The 8,401-nt window shown below is 45.9% G+C and overlaps 1 pseudogene; it reads left to right on the top strand.

Annotated features, from left to right (window-relative positions):
• Positions 1-6,371: 6,371 nt before the first annotated feature.
• On the top strand, positions 6,372-8,003 carry LOC102245035 (annotated as a pseudogene).
• The last annotated feature ends 398 nt before the right edge of the window (positions 8,004-8,401 follow it).

Below are 8,401 nucleotides of genomic sequence, written 5' to 3'. Positions count from 1 at the left end.
GTTCTCTAGGGGGTAGGAATCTTGGGGACCATCTCAGAATCCTGTCCACCACACTATGTCTTGTAAATCTGCTTATTTTTTATCAACAACAGGAGGCATCATCATCTTTGTGATTAGAATTACTTTATCTGATCTTTCAAGGTATTCTAATTTTTGGATAAGAAAAATCAAAGCTCAGAGAAGCAAGAGGAGGTTGGCGCGACTAGAAATTGGTGGAGCCAGATTAGAAGCTTGGTCTTTTTTTCACAGGGAAGTCTATGGAGGGCCCCATGCTCCATTGAACTGTCACTGGTGTAGCCCCCAGGATTTTAGGATCAGTTGCCTGGCCTTTGAGACACAATAAATACAGGCCCCTATATGGCCATATGACACATTACCCCCAGATTTAGCCATTTAAAATAACAAGCATTCTTTATCTCACAGTTTGGGAGTCAGGAATCCAGATACAGTTTAGCAGGGTCTTCTGGCTCAGGGTCCCTGGCAAATCCCAACGACAGTGCTGGCTGAGGCCACAGTCATCCCAAGGTAGGGAAGGGAAAAGATCTACTTCCCAGCTTACTCCCAAGGTGGTTAGCAGAATTCAGCTCCTTGTGGAGCTATGGACTGAGGGCCTTGCTCAGAGGCCTCCCCCAGTTCCCAGAGGGAACTTACCCCACAGCAGCCTTCTTCATTACAGAAAGCACGGGAAAGAGCAAGGAGAGTGCCTGCAAGGTGGCAACCACAATCTTTGACTTTATGACATTCTCAGAACTGACATGCTTTCCCTTTTGACATAATCTAATCTTAAAAGAAAGTCACTAGGTCTAGCCCACACTCAAGGGGAGGGATGGCAGCAGAAGGTGGGGTCATGGGGTGGGCGTGTTTAAGAAGCTCCACATACTCAGGCAGGAAGAGCAAGCTATCATCACTAAGATCCCCAACCAGCCCACACAGCCCCGTAGGAGGATGAGCCCAGCATGTCCCAGTTCTAAGTTCTTTCAGGTGACAAGACTGGTGGCACGGGACATGTACTTTGTTTACAGTGACCTCTGCCAAAGTCAACCCATGCTTAGGTTAACACTTTTATTTATAATCCAAATTTTTCTCTTCATGATCTCATCTTTCATCTATTGCCCCAAAGTTCTTCCAAGTCCCTCCCTAGAACTTTCCTCAGGGAATGTCCCCATTTCTAAAGGGTTTGTGTTTCATTTTCATAAGGCTCTTCTCTTATAACTTCCATGAGGAGGGGTTGCAGATGCTCAAAGAAACATGAGTGCAGTGAAAGAAGTGGAGACTTTGATGGGACCTCAACTCTGTACCATCAGGCTCTGCTCTTTCCCCACCCCAGTGATGTCAGGCAGCACACATTCGTGAAAGAAGTGGAGACTTTGATGGGACCTCAACTCTGCACCATCAGGCTCGGCTCTTGGCTTTCCCCACCCCAGTGATCTCAGGCAGCACACATTTTACCATCCCTTCCTCCTCACCTGGATAATTTCCTGCTGACCCATAGAATTTCCCTGCCTTGATACTACTATTTTTGATAACTAACCCTTGGACTTTCAGCTACTCAAATGAAGATTCCCTTTCTGATCAATGCTGCCACTCGATACATTGCCCAGCAGATTGTTAGCACATCAAAGAGAACAGAGAACTTAAGGTACTTCTTTTTCACTGTGTAGCCCATGGACTGCCTCCGTCAGAATCACATGGAGAGCCCGTTAACAAGGCAGATCTCTACAGACCTTTCAAATTTGGGTAGCTTGGGTTGAGTCTGGGTGATCTGCATGCAGCCTGAACTTTGAGAGCTACTGTCTTGGATCACATCAATTCAAGGTTCCCAAACCCAGCTGCACACCAGAATCATGTGGGATGCTTTTGGAAAATATCCATGCCAAACTTCATTCCCGGGGGTTCAGATTTAGTTTTTCTAGGTGGGCCTGGGCTGCTGTAGTCTGTGAACTCTTACTGTCCTATTGTCATTTTATATATGAGAAAATTGAGACTCAAAATGGTAAAACAACCTGTGCAAGCAGTGAGCTAAAAAAAAAAAAAAAATTCCGGATCAGATTTAGTTTTTCTAGGTGGGCCTGGGCTGCTGTAGTCTGTGAACTCTTACTGTCCTATTGTCATTTTATATATGAGAAAATTGAGACTCAAAATGGTAAAACAACCTGTGCAAGCAGTGAGCTAAAAAAAAAAAAATCCAGGATTCCAACCCAGGTCTGTAGGATTTCAAAGTCCATACTCTTTCTACTGCAGTATAATCCACATCTTGTGGTTAAAAAGTACTTTCTAATCTCTGATAGAACTCAAAGTTGGGGAGTTGAAAGTATAAAAAAGTAGAAGGTAGAGGCCGATTTGCCCTCTGTGGTCAGTCCTCCCCAGACCACTTGGAGGAAGAACTTTCTACACAACGTTAGATTAGTGAGATTTGTTTCAGGTGCGGGGACAGAAACCGAACACAACAGCCAATGTGAGAAGGAGGGAGTTATTGGGCTCTGAAGTTAGGATTGCCTGATTTCATAAATATGCAATGTCATCAGAGCTCTCCCTCTCTCTATCTCTCTCTTCACCTCTCTCTTACTTTATGTTTAACCCTCACATATGTCTTTGTACTTCAAATTGGCTCCCTCCAATTGTTGGTTAGTTGCCACCTGGCAGACTCCAGCCTATATTGTTTAGCTGAGAAAAACAGCTTAAGTATTGGAGTCTTTCTCATAGAAACCAGGTAGTGAAGACCTAGCCAAAGTCAGGGAAGAATTCTGATTGGTCCTCTTTGGACCAATCACTGTGCCTTGGAGAAATGGAGAAGTCTAATTGCCCAGGTTTGGATTAACATCAAAATAGAAATTTTCATCTTTAGCTCATAAAACAAGAGATGCCCCTCAAGGGAATATGAGTATAATGTTAAAAAAAAAAGAAAGAAAGAAAAGAAATGTCCCATGTCCCTATATTGATGAAAAACACAGGTATATGCACTCTGTAGTCCATGGTCTTGAATTCCAGCCCTGGGGCTTGACGGCATTATTAAAATACCAATTTCATCCCAGATGGGAACCAAGTAATACTAGAATACTTCATTCCCTCACCAAACTTTTCTCTTCCATGTCTGTGCTCATGAAAATGGGGAAGAAACACCATAAGTAAGACTCCAAAGCATAGTTGAAATTTAATTTTCTCAACATAACCATGACCGTAGCTGTTAAGAGTAAGCATTCCCCCATCTGGGAAAGTGCTAAGCGAACTTTTGAAACCTTGAAGAAATGAAGACCACAGACATTGCCCATCCCGAAATCGCTCTTGTGGAGTTTGGCTGCCTGCTGAGCTAATGACCCACTGACTGGGTTTTAGGCTTTTGAAAGCCGAGTTCTAACATCAAACTTTCATCTCAGACATAGCAGCCTGTCTCTAATGAATTTTTTATTTGTTTACTCATTGCTTCTCTGGGATATAAAAGTAACGCTCATCTTTTTAATATTAAAAATAAAACTTTAAATCAGGGCCTAATCCAATTCCAAACTGTTTAAATTCACTACATCCAAGACCACTTTGCTTCTGGAGAAACTGCTCTCTGAAATAAAGGAAGATGGGACTATGGGGAAAGAGTGACGCGCCATATGCATGTTCTTCTTCTTTCTAATCCCTTTGCAAGCATAGAGGTAAATTATTCATGTCAGACTGTGTACTGTACATCATGTGAGTCCCAGGAACACATCCGCCAAACAGCTGTGCTCCCTTTCTCAGGAGGGGCAGCTCTCAAAGACTTCACATCACTCTTCCCTCTGCCCTGGAAGCCCAGTCTGTCGACTCTCGGGGATTTAGAAACCACCAATAAGAGAAGGTGCCATGTGGAGAAGCTTGGCATGGGAGGGTCCAGATGCCACTCAAGGGAAGCCTTGCACCCAAAGGCTGCTCAGAGGGCCAGAGTGAATCCAGCTGAGCTTCCACATGTGGAAAAATAAAATACAATAAATAAAATACAACCAGCACAGCAAGATCCACCAGGGTATGGGATTGCTATAGGGAGAGAAAGCAGATAGGTGATGACCCAGGGCCAGGGTGGGGGTGGTGAGGAAGCAGGAAGGATTACAGAGGGATAGCAGGAAACCCTGGGTGGGGGTTAGGGGTGTTGGATAGGTTCACTCTCTTGATTTCAGTGATGGTTTCAGTGATATATACACAAATCAGAATTGATCAAATTGTAGATTCTGTGTGTGGTGCATTTTATGTCAGTTATACATCTATAATAATAAAAGTGTAATATGCTAATTAGACCAGACGTCCTTCTGGATGACCTTCTGGATGAAGCTGGGGCTGCGAGGGAAGCCTGGGTCCCGGGTGCCAGAGGGAAGCCGGTGCCAGCAACCGGTGGTAGGAAGGCCTACTCTTGCATGAATTTCGTGAATTGGGCCACCAGTTAATAATAAAAGCCCAGCAACCATTATGGCAGAATGACCAGAACAACCAGTCACTATGAGGCGCACTGACCACCAGGGGCAGACGCTCAACACAGGAGCTGCTCCCTGATGGTCAGTGCACTCCCACAGCTGGAGTGCTGCTCAGCCAGAAGCTGGGCTTACTGCAGGCGAGCCCAGCGGCAGTGGCAGGAGACTCTCCCGCCTCCACAACAGCGCTAAGGAGCAGCGAGCCAAGTGGTAAGTAGCGAGCAGGCAGATGGTTAGAAGCGAAGAGTCCCAGATTGTGAGAGGGATGTCCAACTGCCAGACATCCCCTCAGGGTCCCGGATTGCAAGAGGGTGCAGGCTGGGCTGAGGGACCGCCCCCCCCCCCGACCCCTCCGCACAAATTTTGTGCATCGGGCCTCTAGTACATTAATAAACCTGTAGACACATGACACATACACATGGACTCAGAGTCATCGTGACTGGTCTTTGAATCCCAAGTTTGCACTTATTAGTCCAGTAACCATGTATATATGTAACTATCCTAAAGCTCAGTTTTCTGATCAGAAAATAGGGATAAGTACTTCAAGGAGTTGTGAAAATCAATGAGAAAATGAAAACCCTAGTATTTCTACAAAGAAGTATTCAATAAACCATTGATTGTTTAAATATGCCTCACTTTCTGTCTCTCCCCCTGCCCTACTCCCATCCCCATCCATCATAACTTAGATATATTTTCCTACATTTCAACTGGGAATGCTGTTAATCATATTGACTCCAGTCTCTGAAATGTACAGAATCTAGCAATAATGCAAAACCACATGTGCCCATGTGTAAATGTTTTGTTTTGTTTACTTTTTAATATATTTTTATTTTTTATACATTTTTTGTTGATAGTATTACAGATATCTCCCATTTCATCCTCTTCCCCCTCATCGCAGCTCCTTTCCCTGCCCCCCAGGTCTTCAGTACCCTACATGTATAAATGTGAACACTGACAGAGAGCCGGTTGGCTCTGAATGCCTTCTATACATAGTTCTGATGTATCTCCAGCCACCCAAAGCTGATCCGTGGATCCAAGAGGTCAAAACTATGTTGTTCACTTGAGAAATGTTCTGGTTGGCTTCATAGATGGATTGCTTCACGAAAAAAGATATCACAGAGTTTTCTGGGAATGTGCACCAAGCAATCAGCACTGATGACATTGCACGTGCCTTCCCTCGATGCCAGGAACATGTCCACCACCTTCTGTTGTCCCTGCATCTCTCCAGCAAGTATTTGAACACATATAGTGACATTGTTGGTAGCATGTGTGCTTTGGTGAGTGATCATGGACATCTCACTCACACTCATACACATCAGTTAATCAGTTAACATTAAAATTAAAAGTGAAAATTCAATGCTTTTCTCTTAAGATTAAACAAAATAAAATTATATCTGCTTTCATTACTTCTATTCAACATTGTTTTAGAGGCCCTCACAAATGCAATAAAGTGAAAAATCCTAATAAAAGGGTAATATGCAAATTAACCCTCACTCCGACACAAAGATGGCAGCTCCCAGTCCCCTCAAGCCCACTGGAGTCCCCAGTTCTTTCAGCCCGAACTGATTACTATGGCAAGTGGACCGAGAAGGTTTTCAGCAAGTGTGAGAAGCCAGTGTGAGAAGCAAGTCTTGGCAGGATGGAGAAGCCAGCAGGCTCAGGGCTGCTGCTGCCTGGAGAGGCCCTCGGAGTTTGGTTCTGAAACCGCAGGGACCCACTCCAGCGCAGGCTGGGGAGGAAGCACTGCTGCCGCCCACCCAGTGCCAGGTCCCTGGTTAAGGAAGCAGGTTCAAGTCACAGCCATGAGGCCTGGCAGGGCTGAATCACCCGGGACCATCGTGGCTGAGCTCTGGCAGATCGGTGAGCACCTCTGGGATCACCGTCTGCCCCTGGGCCATCTGCGGACACTGGTGGAATGGGTGCAGGTTGAACATTTTAATGAAAATGGGATTCCTGTGCCCCCTCCCGGGCAAGGAGAGGGCAGTGGGATGGGGTGCAGCCTCAGACCCTGTTAGGAGGCACCCGGGCTCAGGAGGGGCTGGGAGCAACCTGCAGGCATGCTACAAGGAAGAGGTTCTGAACTGCCAGGACACCGAGGGCCTGCTGCTGGAGTCACGCAAGGTGCAGACAAGGTGGCTCTCACCGGCACTGAGCTCGAAAAGCGCATCAACAGGCCGATGGACGAAATCGCCTTTCTGAAGAAGGTGCACAAAGAGGATATTGCCAAGCTGTGGGAGCAGATCCAGTACGCTCAGGTCTCCATGGAAATGGAGGTGTTCTCCAAGCCCGACCTCTCTGCCACACTCAAGGACATCTGCCCCAGTATGAGAAGCTGGCTGCCAAGAACATGCAGAATGCCAAAGAATGGTTCAAGAGCCCCTTCACTGTGCTGACCGAGAGCTCTGCCAAGAACACCGAAGCCGTGCGTGCCGCCAAGGACGAGGTGTCCGATAGCCACCGCCTGCTCAAGGCCAAGACCCTGGAGATCAAAGCATGCTGGGGCATGAACGAAGCACTGGAGAAGCAGCTGCAAGAGCTGGAGGATAAGCAGAATGCCGACATTTGTGCATGCAGGACACAATCAACAAATTAGAAAATGAGTTGAGAACTACAAATGGCACGATATTTAAAAGAATACCAGGACCTCCTCAATGTGAAGATGGCTTTGGACATTGACATTGCAGCTTACAGGAAACTCTTGGAAGGTGAGGAAACCCGGCTCAGTTTCACCAGTGTGGGAAGCATAGCCAGTGGCTACTCCCAGAGTTCCCAGGTCTTTGGCCGATCTGCCTATGGTGGTTTACAGACCAGCTCCTACTTGATGTCCGCTCGCTCCTTCCCTTATTAATACACCAGCCACATCCAGGAGGAGCAGATCGAGATGGAGGAGACCATTGAGGCTGCAAAAGCCGAGGAAGCTAAGGATGAACCCCTCTCTGAAGGAGAAGCTGAAGAGGAGGAGAAGGAGAAGGAGAAGGAAGAGGCTGAGAAAGAGGAAGAGGAAGAGGAAGAGGAAGAGGAAGAAGGTGCCAAGGAAGAATTTGAGGATGCAAAGGAGGAAGAAGGAGGTGACGGTGAAGGAGAAGATGCCCAAGAAGCTGAGGACGAGAAGAAAGAGGAAGGTGCTGGGGAGGAGCAAACAACCAAGAAGAAAGATTGAGCCCCCTTTCCTTAACTATTTCAGGAATTATCCTCCCAAAACCAGGTCAACCCCTTCACCAACCAAGCAGTTGAGTTCCCGATACTATATGAATTAAGAAGTCAATCTATGTAACATTCTGAGGTGACTCAGGTTGGACATTAAATGTTGTGCTATGACTTTTCTCCTTACGCAGAGTATCTGTTTGCTTGCAGAGTGGCTTCCTGGCTTGCTGCCAGCCTGTGCATGGTCCACGCTTATGAGTTCAGGATCTATGGCAATGTGAATAATTCAGACGTTTACAATAAAAACACATGAATACACGAATTCACTAACGTTAATGTCAAACTTCATGGAAAAAAATAGTCCTTTGAATCTTTGGTGGTTAGAAATTAAAGACCTCAAATCATGTGCAATAAACAGTAAATAAAGTTACACTGAATGACAAAAAAAAGAAAAATCAGGGGCCAGAAACGTTCAAAGAACTGGGGAAGGGAAGTCACAGGATGTATATTATTGCTACGAATACAGTATTTCCTACTACTTACAACATATACAATGTAATGTAGTAGATGCCTTCCTATCACATGAAGTACGTATTCTCGTAGAGTAATACTGGTAGATATGTGATATTTATGGTGGTATGTCATATCCTATATATTCTAATAAAAGGTTAATATGCTAATTAGACTGTGAGACCTTCTAGACATCCTTCTGGACAAAGCCATGGTGACGGAGCAGAGGCAGAGGTAGTTAGGGGCAATCAGGCCAGGAGGGGAGGGCAATTGGGGTGATCAAGGCTGGGGGGGAGGGGCAGTTGGGGGGGAGCAGACTG

Source organism: Myotis brandtii, unplaced genomic scaffold, assembly GCF_000412655.1.
Source record: "Myotis brandtii unplaced genomic scaffold, ASM41265v1 scaffold397, whole genome shotgun sequence".
In the NCBI taxonomy this organism is placed as follows: domain Eukaryota; kingdom Metazoa; phylum Chordata; class Mammalia; order Chiroptera; family Vespertilionidae; genus Myotis; species Myotis brandtii.
Note: the sequence above shows the minus strand (reverse complement) of the source record. Positions and strands in the feature narration are given on the sequence as shown.